We start from the raw sequence: 18,408 nt of genomic DNA on the forward strand, positions 1-18,408 counted from the left end.
GGGGAGGCTTTCCTGCCAGACTGGATGGCTGAGGCTGACCGCATGGCTGGACACTACGGTCAGCCCCGCACCGCCACCATCCAGGAAGCCCAGCGGGGGGCCGTCCGGATCCGGGAAGCCCTGCGGGAGAGCTTCCTGGTGGAGGAGGAGGACTGACCTCTCCCTTGCATGCCCCACTGGGGCCTTCTTCCACCCTACCCCTCTTCCCCTTTCCCCTCCCTAGCTACTGTAAAATAAAGACACCTGTTTTTCAAACAAAAACGTATGTTTATTTCACATAACTGGGGTGGGGGAAGGGAGGAATGAGGGTGGGAGACGGGAGGGGGAAACCTGGGACGAGGGATCTGGAAGGGGAGGGAAGGGAGGAAGGGAAAGGAAAGCTCAGGGGTGGGAGTCCAGCTGCCTCTCCCATCTCGCCACACTGCGGGTCCGGGGGCATCGGTGGGAAATGGTTGTGGGGGGGGGGCAGGAGGGACGGGGGGTGTGGAGGAAGCAGGAGCGGGAGCAGGAGGGGGAGCAGGGGCAGCAGGGGGAGCAGGAGGAGCAGGGGGAGCAGGAGGAGGAGGAAATGGGAAGCGGTCGAGCAGGCTCTGGAGGTGGCCTCGCAGGGCAGGGCCCTGCTCCTCCAGGGCCTCCAAACTCCTCCGGCGCAGCCTCAGTTCCTCCTGGACCCAGTGGTCCTGGGTGCGGAGCTGGTGATCCAGGAACTGGAGGTGCCGCCTCTGGTAGTCCTCCTCATTCCTGGCTCTCCTTCTTGCCCGGGCACGGGCAGCTGCTGCAGGCAGTGTGGTGCACCCTGCAGGCCCAGGTGCTGCAGCTGTGGTGCAACAAGACCAGCGGTCAATTACCCCAGGGGCCCAGGTGTGTGAAACCCAGCTCCCCTCTACAAGGCCAGGGCCCCTGCAGGATCCCCAGCTGCTGCTCCATGGTGGGCAAGGCCTAGGCGCACGGTCCCGGGGCTCCCTCTCGCCCCAGCCCCCCATACACATAAGGGGAGCACGATGGTACTCACAGGTGGACGCCTCCCCGGCCTCGGACGACACAGGCGAGCGGCTCTGTGGGGTGCCTCGGGGGTCCCGGGTCCTGGGCAGGCTGGCGGCAGGCTCCTGGCTCTCAGAGCCCTCCTCCTCCTCCTCCGTCTCCTGGAGCGGGCCCTCTGCTCCGGGGTCTATCACGTCCCGGGGGGCAGGGACGGCATGAGCCCCCAGAAGGCGGGCCAGGGTGTGGAAGTGGGGGAAGGCCTCCGGGTCGGCCCCTGGCTGGCAGGCCCGGGAGTAGGACTGCCGCAGGTCTTTAATCTTGCAGCGCACCTCCTCCCGGCTGCGCTGGTGGCCCCTGGGGCCAGGCTGTCAGCCATGCGGCTGTAGACGGCCGCGTTCCTGTGGCTAGTGCGGAGATTGTGGACATTGGAGGCTTCCCCCCAAACCTCGATGAGGTCCACGATCTCCGCACTTGACCAAGCGGGCGCCCGCCTTTTGCGCCCCCGGGCAGGCTCCTGGGAGCCGCCAGGCTGGTCCTGGGGAGCACTGGAGGGCTGGGTGTCCTCGGGTGGCTGGCTCATGGTGTGGCAGGTGCAGGGTGTGCTGGCACGGGTGCTGGCAGCCTTGCAACGGGCACAAACTGTGTAGCCAGCCCGTGGCCCTTTAAGAGCTCCAGGGCCGGGAGGGGGGCAATAGAGTTTCCCTGGTGTTGGCCAGAGTGGCCACCAGGGAAACCTGGGAAGCCTTAGCCTCCCACTAGTTCTAATTAAGGGTCTACACAGCCCTTAATTCGAACTACCTAGTTTGAACTAGGCTTAATCCTCGTAAAATGAGGTTTACCTAGTTCGAATTAAGCGCTCCGTTAGTTCGAATTAAGTTAGAACTAACGGAGCGCTAGTGTAGCGCCTATGAAAGTTAGTTCGAACTAACGTCCATTAGTTTGAACTAACTTTGTAGTGTAGACATACCCTCAGAGACTCAACACGTCTGTCTCCTATGCCCATCTCTACCTCAGTCCAAACGTGTACATTTTTAATATATAAGGCAACACCTCTCCTTTTCTTCTCTGCCTGTGCTTCCTGATTAAGCAGTACCCTTCCATACTAATATTCCAATTGTGTGTAATATCCCACCAAGTCTCTGTGATACCAGCCGACTGTACAGACAATTTGCCAGAAGAGGCAGCGGTAGTGAGAGCAGGGCACCACAAGGCCTCCCCCTTTTCAAAGGGTTACACAAAGATGCAGATGGGCCAGCACTCCCTGCAGCACACATGTTTACTGTGCACACAGCATTAGGCTGGCCTATTTGTGGTAGCTGACACCTTGTGCTGGTCTGTCCCCAGGGCCAGCTAAGTGGGACTGGGCAAAGCAATAAATGGCCAGGAGGAACGGATCCTCCTCTGCCTTGGCCAGAGCCCTTCAGAGTGTTCCCACAGGTGACCAATGGCCTGGGCTGGGCAATTAGATTGATTACTTGTTCAAATTCTGTGATGGGTAGGGCAGGGCAGGGGGAGCTATTGGCTAGGATGCATAGTAAGCTGGGGGAGGGGGAAGGCTGGGAAGAAAAGGGTGTGGAGGGAAGAAAGGGGGACCAGAGGGACATGGTGGTGGTGATCAGTATTGGTAGGTTTGGTCTTTTCAATGGTTAGAAGATTAGGGGTACCTGGTGAGAGCAGGGCTAGGGATTTGGTTCCTTCACCTCTGGGGATATTGGGTCTGCCAGTCTGATACATAAAGTTGGCAACACCATGCTTCCTCCATGGCTCATTTTGCCGCTGTGGTTCTGTGAGCCAAACAGTTGCTATTGGTAAAGCAGCAGCCAGCCTGTATTTTCCTGTGGTGCTCACTGCTGCTGGAACAATCAACATAGGAAACCCTCGGTTTTGTTTGTATGTAGAAGTGAAAATGAGGTAGCATCTTCTGCAGTCAGATTCCAGTCATTTTCTTCCTGTCAGGTGACAAATGCCAGCTGAGGTCGAGGCTTTGTTTGATTGTGTGAAGAAAGGACAAAAATTTCTCAATTAGCTCTAACTGAGGCTTGCCATTCTGTGTTCCCCGGGATTAATGAGAGGGATTTTGGGCATTTGCAAGTTGACATGCAGAAAGCTTGGAAACGCCCCAAACTCCTGGAACACAGAATGGCAGGTCCCAGTTAGAGCTATCAGGTTATATAATAAACCCATGACTGACCTTTCTTATTCCCAGATTTAGTGCTGTTAATTGGGTACCTTCTGCATGTCTGGCACATGGTACAAAACATGCTCCATTTCGTTGAAAAAGAAATTGCAGAAAAACAGAAAGTTTTTTCAAAAATAATTTGCTTTGGCTGAAAGGGAACAAGTGCATAGTGAGCAGGGACACAGACCGCCAGGGAAGGAGTGGAAAGAGAGGAGGGAGATAGTGGGAAGGAGGAGGGACCTGGAAAGGGGGACTACTGCCTCCTCAAGTGGAAGTTTCATCCATCGCTTTTGCTGCATCCCTTTGGCCCCTTTTGCGCGTGTGGGACCCTGATCTCACCCCTTCCAATTCTCTTGGGGTATGTCTACACTACAAAGTTAGTTCGAACTAACATCCGTTAGTTCGAACTAAGTTTCATAGGCGCTACACTAGCGCTCCGTTAGTTCGAATTTAATTCGAACTAACGGAGCGCTTAGTTCGAACTAGGTAATCCTCATTCCACGAGGATTAAGCCTAGTTCGAACTAGCTAGTTCGAATTAAGGGGTGTGTAGCCCCTTAATTCGAACTAGTGGGAGGCTAGCCCTCCCCTGGTTTCCCTAGTGGCCACTCTGGCCAACACCAGGGAAACTCTTCTGCCCCCCTTCCGGCCCCGGACCCCTTAAAGGGGCACGGGCTGGTTACTGTGCCCGTGCCAGGTGCAAGCCTGCCAGCACCCAGCTAACAGACCCTGCACCTGGCATGGATTTAACCACCCACCCAATGCCCCCCAGCCCTCCCCCTCTTCCCGGGAACAGGCTGGCGGCTCCCGGGAGCTTGCCCGGGACCGCAAGAGGCGGTCACCCGCCTGGGCTAGTGCGGACATCGTGGACCTCGTCCACGACCTCCGCACTAGGCACAGGAAAGTGGCCGTCTAGGGCAGGAGAGCTGCCAGCCTGGCCACTCAGGAGCAGGTGTGCATGAAAATCAAGGTGGTCCACTGAGACCCCTGACCCTGAGCTTACAATGGCCGTCCTGGGTCAGACCAAAGGTCCATCTAGCCCAGTAGCCTGTCTGCCGACAGCGGCCAACACTAGGGACCCTGGAGGGGATGGACCGAAGACAGTGACCAAGCCATTTGTCCCGTGCCATCCCTCTCCAGCCTTCCACAAACCTTGGGCAGGGATACCACTTCTACCCCCTGGCTAATAGCACTCCATGGACCCAGCCTCCATGACTTGATCTCACTTCCCTTTAAACTCTGTTCTAGTTGTAGCCTTCACAGCCTCCTGCAGCAAGGAGTTCCACAGGTTGACTCTTTGCTTTGTGAAGAACAACTTTCTGTTACTAGTTTGAAGCCTGCTACCCATTCCTTTCCTTTGGTGTCCTCTAGTCCTTCTTTATGGGAACTAATGAAGAACTTTTCTGTATGCACCCTCTCCACCCAACTCCTGATTTTAGAGACCTCTATCCTGTCCCCCCTGTCTCCTCTTTTCTAAGCTGAAAAGTCCTAGTCTCTTTAGCCTCTCTTCATATGGGACCTGTTCCCAACCCCTGATCATTTTAGTTGCCCTCCCCTCTCCCACCCTCTCTCTTCCCCTCTCCCACCTCCTTTTCCCAGTCTCCCCCAGTTTTGTTAAATAAAGACAGATTCCATTTTTGAACACAATTGTCCTTTATTTTGTACATCAAGAAGAGGGGCTAGGAAAGGGTAAGTGGAAGGAGGTGAGGGAGGAATGGGGTACGCGCCCCCGATGGGGAGGACTGGGCTGTCTCTGCGGGCTTCTGGGAGTGGAAGCTCTCCTGCAGCCACCCAATTACTCCCTCTCCCCAGATGGCAGCCTGCGGCAAGTGCAGCCGGGCTGATGGCCGAGTGCTGTGATGTGCCCAGTGTGGGTACTCCGGGAAATCCAAGCCAGGACTGCTTTGCAAGCGGGACACCCCTGAGAACTGTCTGTCCGGGGTGGGGGTCGGGACCCTTTAAGTACAGCCCTCGGCTAGCCTGAGACAGCATCTCCACGCTCTAAGTCCTCCTCTGATGCCCTGCCGGCACTGCTTCCGGCCATCTTTAAGCCCGGTTCAGGGTCCACTTAATATGGACATGCTAGTTCGAATTAGCAAAACGCTAATTCGAACTAGTTTTTTAGTCTGGATACGTTAGTTCGAATTAGCTTAGTTCGAATTAACTAATTCGAACTAAGTTAGTTTGAATTAACGTTGTAGTGTAGACGTACCCTTGGTCTCTCTCCCACCCTGACACTTCGGTCTTCCCCTCTCCTGACCAGCTGGGTGACCTCACTCTGAGCATGCTGGAGATCTGGGGGGCTGAGTACCAGGAGTCCAATGCCCTCCTGCTGCACCCCACCAACACCGCGTTGCTGCAGCGCCTGGGTCACTGCGAGCGCTGCCCTGTGGACATCGTGGGCACCATCACTGAGGACGGACAGGTATGGGTGCCAGATTGGGGCCAGGGCCTGGAGATGGGTCTAGAACTCACAGCTGGGGAAGGTGTGGTAGGCCTGGCCCCTGGGCGAGCGGTGGGATTCATGTATTGGGGACACAGTGGCCAGACCTGGGTCCAGAAGTGTGGGTGCGACGAGGGGCCTGGGATTGGTGAGAGGCAGTTGAGCTGCTGCTGCTTACATGGGGCATACAGGGCACCCAAGCTCCTGAGGGTGGCTGGTTCCGGCAGTGTTTGCGAGGGGGAAGGCTGCTTGCACCCCAGGGACAAGGGAGCTCAGCGCTGTGGGGGGAGGCAGGTAGGGGTGACGTGAGGTGGGGTAGAGGTGGTGAGCAATCCACACCACTTGGTGCTGCCAGCCAGAGCTCAGGCCCAGAACTGCAGCACAGATGTGGGTCTCTGACTGGGGCAGGGTCCCTGAGCTGGGCCTGGCCCTGGGTGAGCTCTGTTCTAGCTCTGAGGCCAGGCAGCTGCCCTGGGTCTAGGACCAGGTGCCCCAACATCCCTGAAGGAGAGACGGGCTGGAGGGAGGGGCTCTCGCCTCCTAGCCCTCTGCACCCCCAGCACACAGGGCCATGGAGTGGGGGTCGTGACTCATCACCGACTCCTACGTTGCCTCCCTCAGATTGTGCTGGTGGACGACCTGAAGGCGCCGGTGACCGATGTGGGGCTGATGCAGACCAATGAGAAGAATCATCCAGTTAACCTGAAACTGGACGGGGTGCTGGGCAAGATGCCACGCAAGGTACCGGGGGAGGCCCTGGGGTTGCAACCTTAGATCCCCTGAAGCCCCCCAGAGGCCAGGGCTGGAGGAGCCAGAAGTTTCTTCCAAATGTGATGCCCCCACAGCACCCCCTGCTGGGGACAGGCAGGGCTGGAGTAGCGAGGAGCTTCACCCACATAATGGTGCCTGAACCCTGCTCCCCATGCTGCCCCCTTCTGGGAGAAGCCAGAATTGATGAAGCTGGGAGCTTCTCCCAAGCATGGTGCCCCACCTGGCTCTGCACAGCCGTCTCTGCTGGGAGCAGCCAGGGTGGAGTAGCTGAGAGCTCCCCCACAGAGAGCACCCTCCATCTCTGCTCCCCACAGCGCCCCCTGCTGGTTTAACTAATGAATGTCCAATTTTTTCCCCCAGAAATTTGTCTTGACCCTCAATAGCCCAACTCTGCGCCCTCTGACCCTGCCCTCTGAGCTGAGTGTGGGGAATGCTCTGGAGTGGGTCCTGCGGCTGCCAGCCGTGGCCAGCAAACACTACCTGACCAATAAGCTACCAGTCCCCACCTCTCCCGGAACGTATAGGTCCAAGGAGGGTAAAAACCCTGACCCTGTGTCTTTCCCTCCTAGCCCCCACACCTTCCAGAGGGGTGGTGCCTTATGCCCCCCAACTGTGTGTCTCTGCCCTCCTGTAGAGGGCTATGCCCACAACCCATTTGTCCCTATCCTCCACCCCAGGGTGGTGCCCTCACAATCCCTGGCCCCAGTTCTCCTCCCCAAGGGGTACTGCCCTCTGAGCCATGTTTCTGTGGCAGGTGGACCGGTCGGTGACGGGACTGGTGGCCCAGCAGCAGTGCGTGGGGTTCCTGCACGCTACTCTGGCTGACGTGGCCGTGGTGGCCCTGTCCCCCTTTGAGACAGTGGGGGCGGCCACAGCCCTCGGGGAGCAGCCACTCAAGGGCCTGATCGACTCAGGCGCAGGAGCCCACCTGGCCGTGGGTGAGGCGCTCACCAACCTGGTCTTTGCTCGCATCACCAATCTGCGGGTGAGTCACCCAGTGGGGAAAGTGGGGGGTACTGCGGGAGGGGACAGAATGAAGGTACAAGGGGGGAAGGAGCCAGCCTTTGTCTGACCGTTCCCCCTACACCAGATTTGACATGCAGTTGGTATTGGAGGTAGAGGGGGCCCGTGGGGTTGTGGGGGGGGGGGAGGGAGGAGGCCATGGGGCTGTATGGTGATCCCATGGCTGGCCTCCCTGCTTTTCTCCTCAGGATGTGAAATGTTGCAGGAACTGGTTATGAGGGATATGGGGTCCTGTGACTGATTCTCTTCTCCCCCCACGGAATATGAAATACAGCAAGGACAGGACGGGGGTCATTATCAGGATCCATAGGTCTCTGCCCCCTGGACTTGAAGTGCAGGGGTCATGGTGATGGCAGCCACAGGCCTGGGGGCAGTGTGGAGAGAGGGGGGCATGGAGCTGTGGGGACAGCTGTATGGAGGGCTATGGGGCAGAAGGGTGGTGTGGGACAGAGCAGTGGGAGGGAGGCATGGCTGATCACCCCCTGCTCTCCGTAGGATAAGGTGCAGTGGGCACTAACTGAGGGAGCCATGGGGCTGGGGGCATAGGGGCGATGGGGCAGCCCTGAGGTTGTATGGGGGGCCTTGGGATGGTTCAGAGGATTGGGGAGCTGTACAGGGATCCTGTATCTAACCCCTCCCTCCCCCAGGACATGAAGTGCAGCAGGAACTGGATGTGGGCGGCAAAGCAGGGCGATGGCGCAGCACTCGTGGATGCCTGTGGGCCATGTGAAGCGTCATGGCCCAGCCGGGGGTGGCCGTGGACAGGGGCAAGGACTCGCTCAGCATGGTGGCTCGCATGAGCGATGACATTGTCATGGCACCTGGTGAGTGTGAGGGCTGGATTCTGCCCCCTCACCATGCTCCAGTCTTTATGGGGCCCTCCCCTTGCTTTCCTGGGATTGTGTCTAAGAGGTCTCCACCCCCTGCTCCTGTGCCCCACAACAGCCACATCACATTTTTGCAGCCAGCAGGCCGAGCATTCATCCACAGGGAAACTGAGGCACATCGCCAGTTGCCTCTTCTCCCACAAAGCTCTGCTGGACGCGTGTGTGCACCAGGGCCACCCTCTGCCCTCACTAGAGCCAGTTTTTACTCCTCTCCTCCCCACCCCCTTTAACCAAAGCGACCCCCAACACCTCCCCTACAGGTGCCCGGGCTATCCTGGCCTGCAGTCCTGCCCTCCTCCTCCCAAGCTAGCTGTAATCCCCACTGACCCCATCCCTTCTCCCTGCAGGGATGCTGGTCATGTCGGCCTATGCCGTGTGTTCGGACATCACGGCCACCATCACACCGGACCTCAAGTGCCCCAATGGCAAAGGTAAGAGGTGAGGGCTGCCTCAAGAGGCAGGGCATGGGGCCTGACCCCCTCTACGGGATGCTGGTTCTCGTGTCACAGGGCAGGGGCAGGGGCAGGGGCAGGAGATCCTGGAGATGTCTGGCTCTGACCCCATCTCTCTTGCCCTGCAGGGGCCCTGCTGTATGTGGAGCTGAGCCCGGAGCAGCACTGGCTGGGGGGCAGTGCCCTGGCACAGTGCTACTTCCAGCTAGGGGATTGCTGCCCAGACCTGGACAGCCCGGACACCTTGGCAGCCTGCTTCCATGTCACCCAGCTGCTGCTGCAAGGTGCGTGTGTGGGTATCGGTGCGGGGGAGGAAGGAGGATGTATGTCTGTTTTCTTCCCCTCTCTCAGGCCTGGGACGTGACCATGCAGGACCTGTGTGTAGGAATCGTGGCTCTGGCCTCATTTCAGGGGCTCCTGTTCGTGGGGGGCTACAGCTACGCAGATGTTCTGGGGTCTGCCAAAGGTCAGATGCTACCCCTGAGCCAGTGTTCCTACTTCCCTTGCCTCTGCCGAGCCAGCTGGTCCTCACTCTGTGGTCCCTTATAAGGGACCAGCGCCATCGCCCACCCCTCTGAACTAGCCAGTTCCTGCCCTGGGGCTGGATGGGAGCTGGCACCCCCTAGACAGGGCAGGCTCCATGCTCTGACCCCCAGGGCCCCTCTTTGTCTCTAGGATGGGCAGCTACGATGATCTTCAACCCTCAGGCATGGGCCCGGTTTGAGGCATTTCACCGGCTCAGGGACAAGTTCAGCCTGGGCGTGTGCAACGGCTGCCAGCTGATGGTGCTGCTGGGCTGGGTAGAAGCTGAGAGCCCCAAGAGCAGCCCTGCAGGTGAGTAGGGCAGGGCTGGCATGGGAGATGTCTGGGAGAGGGGTAGATTCAGGGGTCCTGTGTAGCGGGAGTAGGGGAGTTATCTGGGAGCATCAAGAAATGGCTATTTCTGAGGAGTGTGGCTCACCTTGTCTGTCTGTCCACAGGTGAAGCTGTCCGTCCCGGGGTGCTGCTCTCCCCCAACGATTCAGGCCAGTTTGAGTCAAGTTTTGTGGCACTGTGAATTGAGGAGAGCCCAGCAATGATGCTGCGGGGCATGGCTGGCTCCACCCTGGGCATCTGGGTGGCCCATGGAGAAGGTAACGGCTCTGCCAGTGCTGGGGTCTTACCCCAGAAATGGGGTCGAGCGATAGTCCCATGCAGGTTGCCCTCATGGTATTCGAGGGTACCTGGAATGGGAGGATTTTTCCCTAGCAGCCTTTACTGGGCTGTCTCTGCACCTCCCTCTCCCCCACCCGCCTTTCAAGCTGTGTCCCATGAGTGGGCGGACCAACAGGTCCTCCTGCTGGTGTGGGGAGCGGGAGGTGAATTGGTTGGTTTCAGCCATGTCAATGGTAGAAAAGCTCTTTGCAGACCCTCAGGAGCCGCCTTCAGTAAAGGGGGCATAGAGAGAGAGATGCCTCTGGATTGGGAGTGGAGTGTGGTTCCCTCCATGCCTCGTATGGTCGCTCTTGGAAAGGGTGGTCCCTGCGTATCCTCCCTCCTCCCCCCCGGTTGTTAGCTGGGGCGTGTGTGCCAAGGAGAAGGCACTGGAGAGCTCTGGGCCTTGGCTGGGTGCAGGAGAAGCAGGGCGCAGCTGCTGGCCAAAGCTAAGGCTGGAGCAGGCTGGGCACTCTCAGCTGGGGGAGTCCCCGTTTCTGCACAGGGAAAGGAACCAGGCTTCCAGCTCCCATCCAACCCAGCCCCTCTTCTCCCCTTCCCCAGGTTGGATGCGGTTCCGCTTGCCCAAGGTGCTGGCTGCGGTGACGTTGTGGCACCTGGCCCCACTGCACTATGTGGACAACCAGGGCCAGCCCACCCAGGAGTACCCCCTGAATCCGAACAGCTCCCCACAGGGTATTGCGGGGCTCTGCTTCCCTGATGGGCACCACCTGGCCATGATGCACCACACCAAGCGCTGCGTGCTGCCCTGGCATTGGGCTTGGATGCCGCCCAGCTGGCACCGCACCATGGAGGTCTCATTCTGGAACACGCAGAGCCAGGGCACCTGCGAGTGGTGCCTGTGCAGAAATGCACTTGAGGTGTGGCCGCTCCGCGGATTTTTGCACAAAACCCCTGTAGAGTAGATGTAGCCTCTGAGACGGGCACTGATAGCCCAGCTGCATCCAGGCACTTCTGTCAGGTTAACCAGCCCCAACTCACCACCTAGAATGAGGCAGTGGAGGCCCCTGCACTGTGTATCCTGCCCTTTGAGAGCTAGATGATATAATCTCACAGTCCTGGACAGCATGTGACCCCTGCACATGGGGAGGCTGGGGACAGGTATCAGACAATCCCTATAAACAAGGGAGGCTGTATGGGCATCTGGTCTGCAGCTCTGCCTCCTGCTTTGCCCCACAACCCTTGAGGACTGAAGACACAAGGGCTGTGTCTAGACTGGCCAGTTTTTCTGGAAAATCAGCCGCTTTTCCAGAAAAACTTGCCAGCTGTCTAGTTTGGCCACTTGAATTTCCGCAAAAGCACTGACTTCCTACTGTAAGAAATCAGTGCTTCTTGCAGAAAAACTATTCTGCTCCCATTCAGGCAAAAGTCCTTTTGTGCAAAGCTTTTGTGCAAAAGGGCCAGTGTAGACAGCTCAGATTTGTTTTCCTCAAAAAAGCCCCGATTGCGAAAATGGCAATCAGGGCTTTTTTGCAGAAAAGCACGTCTAGATTGGCACGGACGCTTTTCCGCAAAAAGTGCTTTTGCGGAAAAGTGTCCGTGCCAATCTAGATGCTCTTTTCCGAAAATGCTTTTAAACGGAAAACTTTTCCGTTAAAAGCATTTCCGGAAAATCATGCCAGTATAGACACAGCCGATAGGTGAGAACTTGGGCCCTATAATCATTCAATGTCCTGTGATTGTAAGCACACCTGCCCAGAGCAGTGGAAAAAAAGCCTGCCACGTTTCCCAGACACTGACTGCCTTGAGGAGCTTCTGCTTACCTTGGTTAGGCCATGTGGGATGCATAAGGTCCTGGGGGAATTGTGGGCTGGGAAAGCACAGGGTGCAGGGTTAAGGTCACCCAACCAGCGCTTTATTCCTAACGAGAGGTGCTGGAGCTCAGCTAATATTTTTACCCATAACCAGGGCTCGACAAATAATGCAATCTACTCGCCCGTGGCAAGTAGATTACAACCTGGAAGAGCCAGGATTGGGCGATCTGCGCATGCTGAGCTGCCAGACCCAGAGGTGCCAGGGCTGAGCTACCAGGTCCCAGGGCTCTGAACTCTGGCAGAAATGTAGCACTGCATCCCTCATCTTTTGTTCTGTCCCTGCAGCACAGGTGTCAAAAGAGGGCGCTGCTGCTGCTGTGTGGGTGATTGAGCCAAGCAAACAGAGCTCCTGATGGTGTATTAGAATCGGCTCACAGAACAAGACTTCCACAGTAGATTGGACCCTTGACAAGTATATTGCAAATAATTCAGGAGCAAATTTTGAAAGCACTATATGTATATTTAGTATATTAAGTATTTAATTAAAACAAACAGTGAAAGACTTTAAAAAGAATTGCAAGCATAAAAAGGCATTAAAAACAATACTTAAGTGGAATACTCAACAATTTAAATCTAATTTTTAACCCAGTTTGGCAGCCTAATTCTCAATCCAATTTAACACACTCACACTTTTACACACAAGCTCACTCTCTGGGGCTGGCCAGACCCCAGGTAATGTTGGTTAATTTGGTTGAGGTGGAAGTCTGATGTGCATGTCACCCCAATATGCCAAATCGAAAGACTCCAACTCATGGAGGAAAATGGTGAGGTATATATCCCCTCGGCGGGGGCCAGTCCAGTGAGATGCCATCCACTGGTTACACACAGTCCAGATGGGGTGATGTCCATTAGTAACACCCCCTTCTTCTTACAGATGTGTCCACGATTGATCCAGAAACATCAGGTTTTTGCACCGCTTGCCTCACCATGAGTGAGAAACAATGGTCTGTCCTTGGTTAGATTCTTCCTTTGTTACTTTTTTTCTTATCTGCAAATGCTGGAAACGCTACCTCAGCCACATACACAGTTGTTTTATTTCACACAAGCTGGAGTTACCTGGTGTTGCCCAGGAAAATTTAGAAAAACAGTACTGCCTTATCTTTTTTTGAATAAAAAAACAGGACTATGTAGCACTTTAAAAACTAACAAGATGGTTTATTAGGTGCTACATAGTCCTGGTTTTTTTTTCAGCTACACCAGACTAATATGGCTACATTTCTATCACTTTTTTTGAATGGTAGAAAAATTGCACTGATTTCCATACGGATTAAAATATAGGTCCACGTCATCCACGGGGGGGGGGGCAGGTGGGGGTGGAGGGGAGGTTATATGCAGGACGGGCGCCCCGGCTCACGCCCGAGGCTGTAGGTGCTGCGGGGGCCAGGGTGGATGCCTGAGCCATTGTGCGTGTGGGGGGTCAGGACACTGCGGCTGGCACAGGTGGGGGGGGATAGAGTCGTTTATGTAACCTTGCGGGCAGGAGGGAGCAAGTCTTGGGTGGCTCTGGGGGCCGCAGGCAATGAGCACAGGACCTAAGGTGGGCGGAGTAGCCGCGGCAGATTATTTTTTATTTTTACAGCTTGAGATCGGGCCTGACTGGGTCCAAAAGTATCTTAAAACGTTCTCCTGGATGAAAAGTTATCCCATGCAAAGTTTGGTTGCAGTAGCTCTTATAGCATCCAAGTTATTAGCAAACAAACTTACAAACATTCTCCTTTACCGTTTAGATAGTTATTTTCTTAAAATTGCAAACAAGTCCGTAATCCTCTGGTGCTCTTGCCTGAACCTCAGCATAGCCTCTCTTCAGCTCACTGTTGATTCATTCATGCTAACCGTTCATCCTATGCATGATTTGTGACATAGGGCAAGGTAGGATTACATGTCTGTCATGTTCTGCCTGTGTCCCCGGCACTCATGACATCTCATGCAGGGAAAGCAGCATGTTCAGGGGATCTCTGGTTTGGGGGAAAGCTATGATCCCCCTGTTGGGGGAGGGCAGGATGTTGTACCCCTGTGGATGAGCCAGTAAGTGCCATGGAGGTGCTGCACTACTACTAGCACCCGGGGAAAAGGCAGCCCTGTCTCCCTGCTGCACTCAGCCTCCTCCCGCACACTCAACTGCAGAATGCAGTTGAGGGACTTTGCACTCCAAGGGAATTGGCCATCTGTGTGCAGAGCCAACACATAATTATGCCCCCTTCCTCAATGTGGGGGAAGCTATATGCAACTTCCTGTCCTCGCACTTAGAAATTATTATCCAGTTTAACAACCAGAAATCAGTTTAACTACAAAAGGTGAATTTAAAGTCAGTAAAGAGGTAACAACAGCATAAAGCAACTGAGAAGAGTTGGAAGTATTTCAAAGGGACGTTGTTAAGGGCCCAAAAGCAAACAATTCCGCTGTGTAGGAAAGATAGAAAATATGGCAAAAGACCAGCTTGGCTTAACAAGGAGATCTTGCATGATCTCAAAATAAAAAAGGAGTCATATAAAAAACGGAAACTAGGACAACTAACAAAGGATGAATATAAGCAAGCAACACGGGAATGCAGGGGCAAGATTAGAAAGGCAAAGGCACAAAATGAGATCAAACTAGCTACAGGCATAAAGGGAAACAAGAAGACCTTTTATAAATACATTAAAAGCAAGAGGAAGACCAAGGACAGGGTAGGCCCACTGCTTAGTGAGGAGGGAGAAGCAGTAACAGGAAACTTGGAAATGGCGGAGATGCTCAATGACTTCTTTGTTTCGGTCTTCACCGAGAAGTCTGGAAGAGTGCCTAACGTAGTGAATACAAGCAGAGAGAGGGTAAGTTTAGAGGATAGGATACACAAAGAACAAGTTAAAAATCACTTAGGAAAGTTAGATGTCAGCAAGTCACCAGGTCCTGATGAAATGCATCCCAGGATACTCAAGGAGCTGATAGAGGAGGTATCTGAGCCTTTAGCTATGATCTTTGAAAAATCATGGCAGACAGGGGAGATTCCAGAAGACTGGAAAAGGGCAAATATTGTACCCATCTATAAAAAGGGGAATAAGAACAACCCAGGAAACTACAGACTGGTCAGTTTAACGTCTGTCCCAGGGAAGATAATGGAGCAGGTAATTAAGGAAATCATATGCAAACACTTGGAAGGTAATAAAGTGATAGGGAATAGCCAGCATGGGTTTATGAAGAACAAGTCATGCCAAACTAATCTGATAGCTTTCTTTGATAAGATAACGAGCCTTGTGGATAAGGGAGAAGCGGTGGATGTCATATACCTAGACTTTAGTAAGGCATTTGATACGGTCTCGCATGATATTCTTATTGATAAACTAGGCAAATATAACTTAGATAGGGCCACGATAAGGTGGGTGCATAATTGGCTGGATAACCGTAGTCAGAGAGTTGTTGTTAACGGTTCTAAATCCTGCTGGAAAGGGATAGCAAGTGGAGTTCCTCAAGGGTCTGTTTTGGGACCCGTACTGTTCAATATCTTCATCAATGATGTAGATATTGGGATAGAGAGTACGCTTATTAAGTTTGCAGATGATACCAAACTGGGTGGGGTTGCAACTTCTTTGGAGGATAGGGACATAATTCAAAATGACCTTAGAAAGTTAGAGAAATGGTCGGAGGTAAACAGGATGAGGTTTAATAAAGAGAAATGCAAAGTGCTCCACTTAGGAAGGAACAATCAGTTCCATACATACAAGATGGGAAGCGACTGTCTAGGAAGGAGCATGGCGGAAAGGGATCTAGGGGTCATAGTGGACCACAAGTTGAATATGAGTCAACAGTGTGATGCTGTTGCAAAAAAAGCAAATATGATTCTAGGTTGTATCAACAGGTGTGTTGTAAGCAAAACTCGTGAAGTCATTCTGCCGCTCTACTCTGCACTAGTTAGGCCTCAGCTGGAGTACTGTGTCCAGTTCTGGGCGCCACATTTCAAGAAAGATGTGGAGAAATTGGAAAGGGTACAGAGAAGAGCGACAAGAATGATTAAAGGTTTAGAGAACATGACCTATGAAGCCAGGCTTCATGAACTGGGCTTGTTTAGTTTGGAAAAAAGATTAAGGGGGGACATGATAGCGGTTTTCAAATATCTAAAAGGGTGTCACAAGGAGGAAGGCGAAAATTTGTTCCTCTTGGTTTCTGAGGACAGGACAAGGAGTAATGGGCTTAAAGTGCAGCAGGGGAGGTTTAGATTGGACATTAGGAAAAAATTCCTAACTGTCAGGGTGGTCAAATATTGGAATAAATTGCCAAGGGAGGTGGTGGAATCTCCCTCTCTGGAGATATTTAAGAACAGGTTAGATAGACATCTGTCAGGGATGGTGTAGACGGAGCTTGATCCTGCCTTGAGGGCAGGGGGCTGGACTCGGATGACCTCTTGAGGTCCCTTCCAGTCCTATTATCCTATTATTCTATGAAAGCAGATTACTAAGAAAATAATACAAAGCAGACAAACTAGATACACCAAAGAAATGAGGGTATGTCTACACTACAAAATTAATTCGAACTAACAGACATTAGTTTGAATTAACTTTGATAGGCGCTACACTAGCAAACCGCTAGTTTGAACTTAATTCGAACAAGCGGAGCGCTTAATTCGAACTAGGTAAACCTCATTTTACGAGGACTAATGCCTAGTTCGAATTAAGTAGTTCCAATTAAGGGCTATGTAGCCACTTAATTCGAACTAGTGGGAGGCTAGCCCTCCCCAGCTTGCCCTGGTGGCCACTCTGGGCACCACCAGGGAAACTGGTCTGCCCCCCCTCTCGGCCCCGGAGCCCTTAAAGGGGCACGGTCTGGCTACGGTGCCCGTGCCAGGTGCAAGCCTGCCAGCACCCAGCCAGCAGACCCTGCACCTGGCACGGTATGAGCCAACCACCCGCTGCCAGCCAGCCCTCTGCCTCTTCCCGGGACCAGGCTGGTGGCTCCCAGGAGCCTGCCTGGAGTCGCAGGAGGCGGGCGCCCGCCTGGTCTAGTGCAGAGATCGGGGACCTCATCCAGGTTTGGGGGGAAGCCTCCAACGTCCATGACCTCTGCACTAAGCACAGGAAAGTGGCCGTCTAGGGCAGAATAGCTACCAGCCTGGCCACCCAGGAGCAGGTTTGCATGAAAATCAAGGTTGTCCAGTGAGACACTCGACCCTGAACTTAGAACATAAAAACATAAGAACGGCCGTACTGGGTCAGACCAAAGATCCATCTAGCCCAGTAGCCTGTCTGCTGACAGCAGCCCACACTAGGTACCCTGGAGGGGATGGATCGAAGACAATGACCAAGCCATTTGTCTCGTGCCATCCATCTCCAGCCTTCCACAAACAGAGGCCAGAGACAACATTTCTACCCCCTGGATAATAGCACTCCATGGACCCAACCTCCATGAATTGATCTAACTTCTCTTTAAATTCTTTTATAGTTCTAGCTGTCACAGACTCCTGCAGCAAGGAGTTCCACAAGTTGACTATTTGCTTTGTGAAGAACAACTTTCTGTTATTAGTTTGAAGCCTGCTACCCATTCATTTCATTTGGTGTCCTCTAGTCCTTCTATTATGGGAACTAATGAAGAACTTTTCTTTATGCACCCTCTCCACACCACTCATGCTTTTATAGACCTCTATCATATCCCCTCTCAGTCTCCTCTTTTCTAAGCTGAACAGTCCCAGTCTCTTTAGCCTCTCTTCATATGGGACCTGTTCCAAACCCCTGATCATTTTAGTTGCCCTCCCCTCTCCCACCCTCTCTCTTCTCCTCTCCCACCTCCTTTTCCCAGTCTCCCCGAGTTTTGTTCAATAAAGAGAGTTTCTATTTTTGAACACACGTGTCCTTTTTGTACATCCGGAAGGGGGGCTAGGGAGGGGTAAGTGGAAGGAGGTGAGGGAGGAATGGGGTACGAGCCCCCGATGGGGAGGACTGGGGTGGCTCTGCGGGCTCTTCGGGGTGGAAGCTCTCCTGCAGCCCCCCAATTGACCCCCCCCCCGGATGGCAGCCTGCTGTAAGTGCAGCCGGACTGATGGCCGAGTGTTGTGATGTGCTGAGTGTGGGCATTCAGGGCACTCCAAGCCAGGACTGCTTTGCTGTCCCTCATTGAGTTAGACAAGCGAGCGGGGAACCCCTGAGAACTGTGTCTCTGGGGTGGGGGCTGGGTCCCTTTAAGCACAGCCCTCGGCTAGCCTGAGACAGCATCTCCACGCTCTAAGTCCTAATCTGAAGCCCTGCCGGCACTGCTTCCGGCCAGCCTTAACCCCGGTTTAGGGTCCACTCAATGTGGACATACTAGTTCGAATTAGCAAAATGCTAATTTGAACTAGTTTTTAGGTCTAGATGCACGAGTTCGAATTGACTTAGTTTGAATTAACTAATGCAAACTAAGTTAGTTCGAATTAGTGCTGTAGTGTAGACATACCCTCAGTTAGAAATGATAATTGCTCATCCTAGATATTTCTGGTGGAGTCCTTCACAGGCCACAGATGTCTTTCCAGCCTGAGTCCAGTCCCTTGTGGAGGGTGGGGGAGGGCAGTTGGGGCCAGATGGCTGCTCCCCCATTGGTCAGGGGAAGGAGTGGAGGGGTTCTCAGGCTGGGGGAACAAAAAAGACAGAGAGGATTTACTGGGGGGCGGAGGTTTGGGGACTAGGGGGCACTCACCAGGCTTG

The 18,408-nt window shown here is 53.9% G+C and overlaps 1 pseudogene; it reads left to right on the plus strand.

Moving 5' to 3' along the window:
• The window catches only part of LOC142819715 (phosphoribosylformylglycinamidine synthase-like), a 65,202-nt pseudogene extending 54,347 nt beyond the window's left edge, over window positions 1-10,855 (plus strand).
• Window positions 10,856-18,408: the final 7,553 nt, after the last annotated feature.

This window comes from Pelodiscus sinensis, chromosome 24 (assembly GCF_049634645.1).
Source record: "Pelodiscus sinensis isolate JC-2024 chromosome 24, ASM4963464v1, whole genome shotgun sequence".
In the NCBI taxonomy this organism is placed as follows: domain Eukaryota; kingdom Metazoa; phylum Chordata; order Testudines; family Trionychidae; genus Pelodiscus; species Pelodiscus sinensis.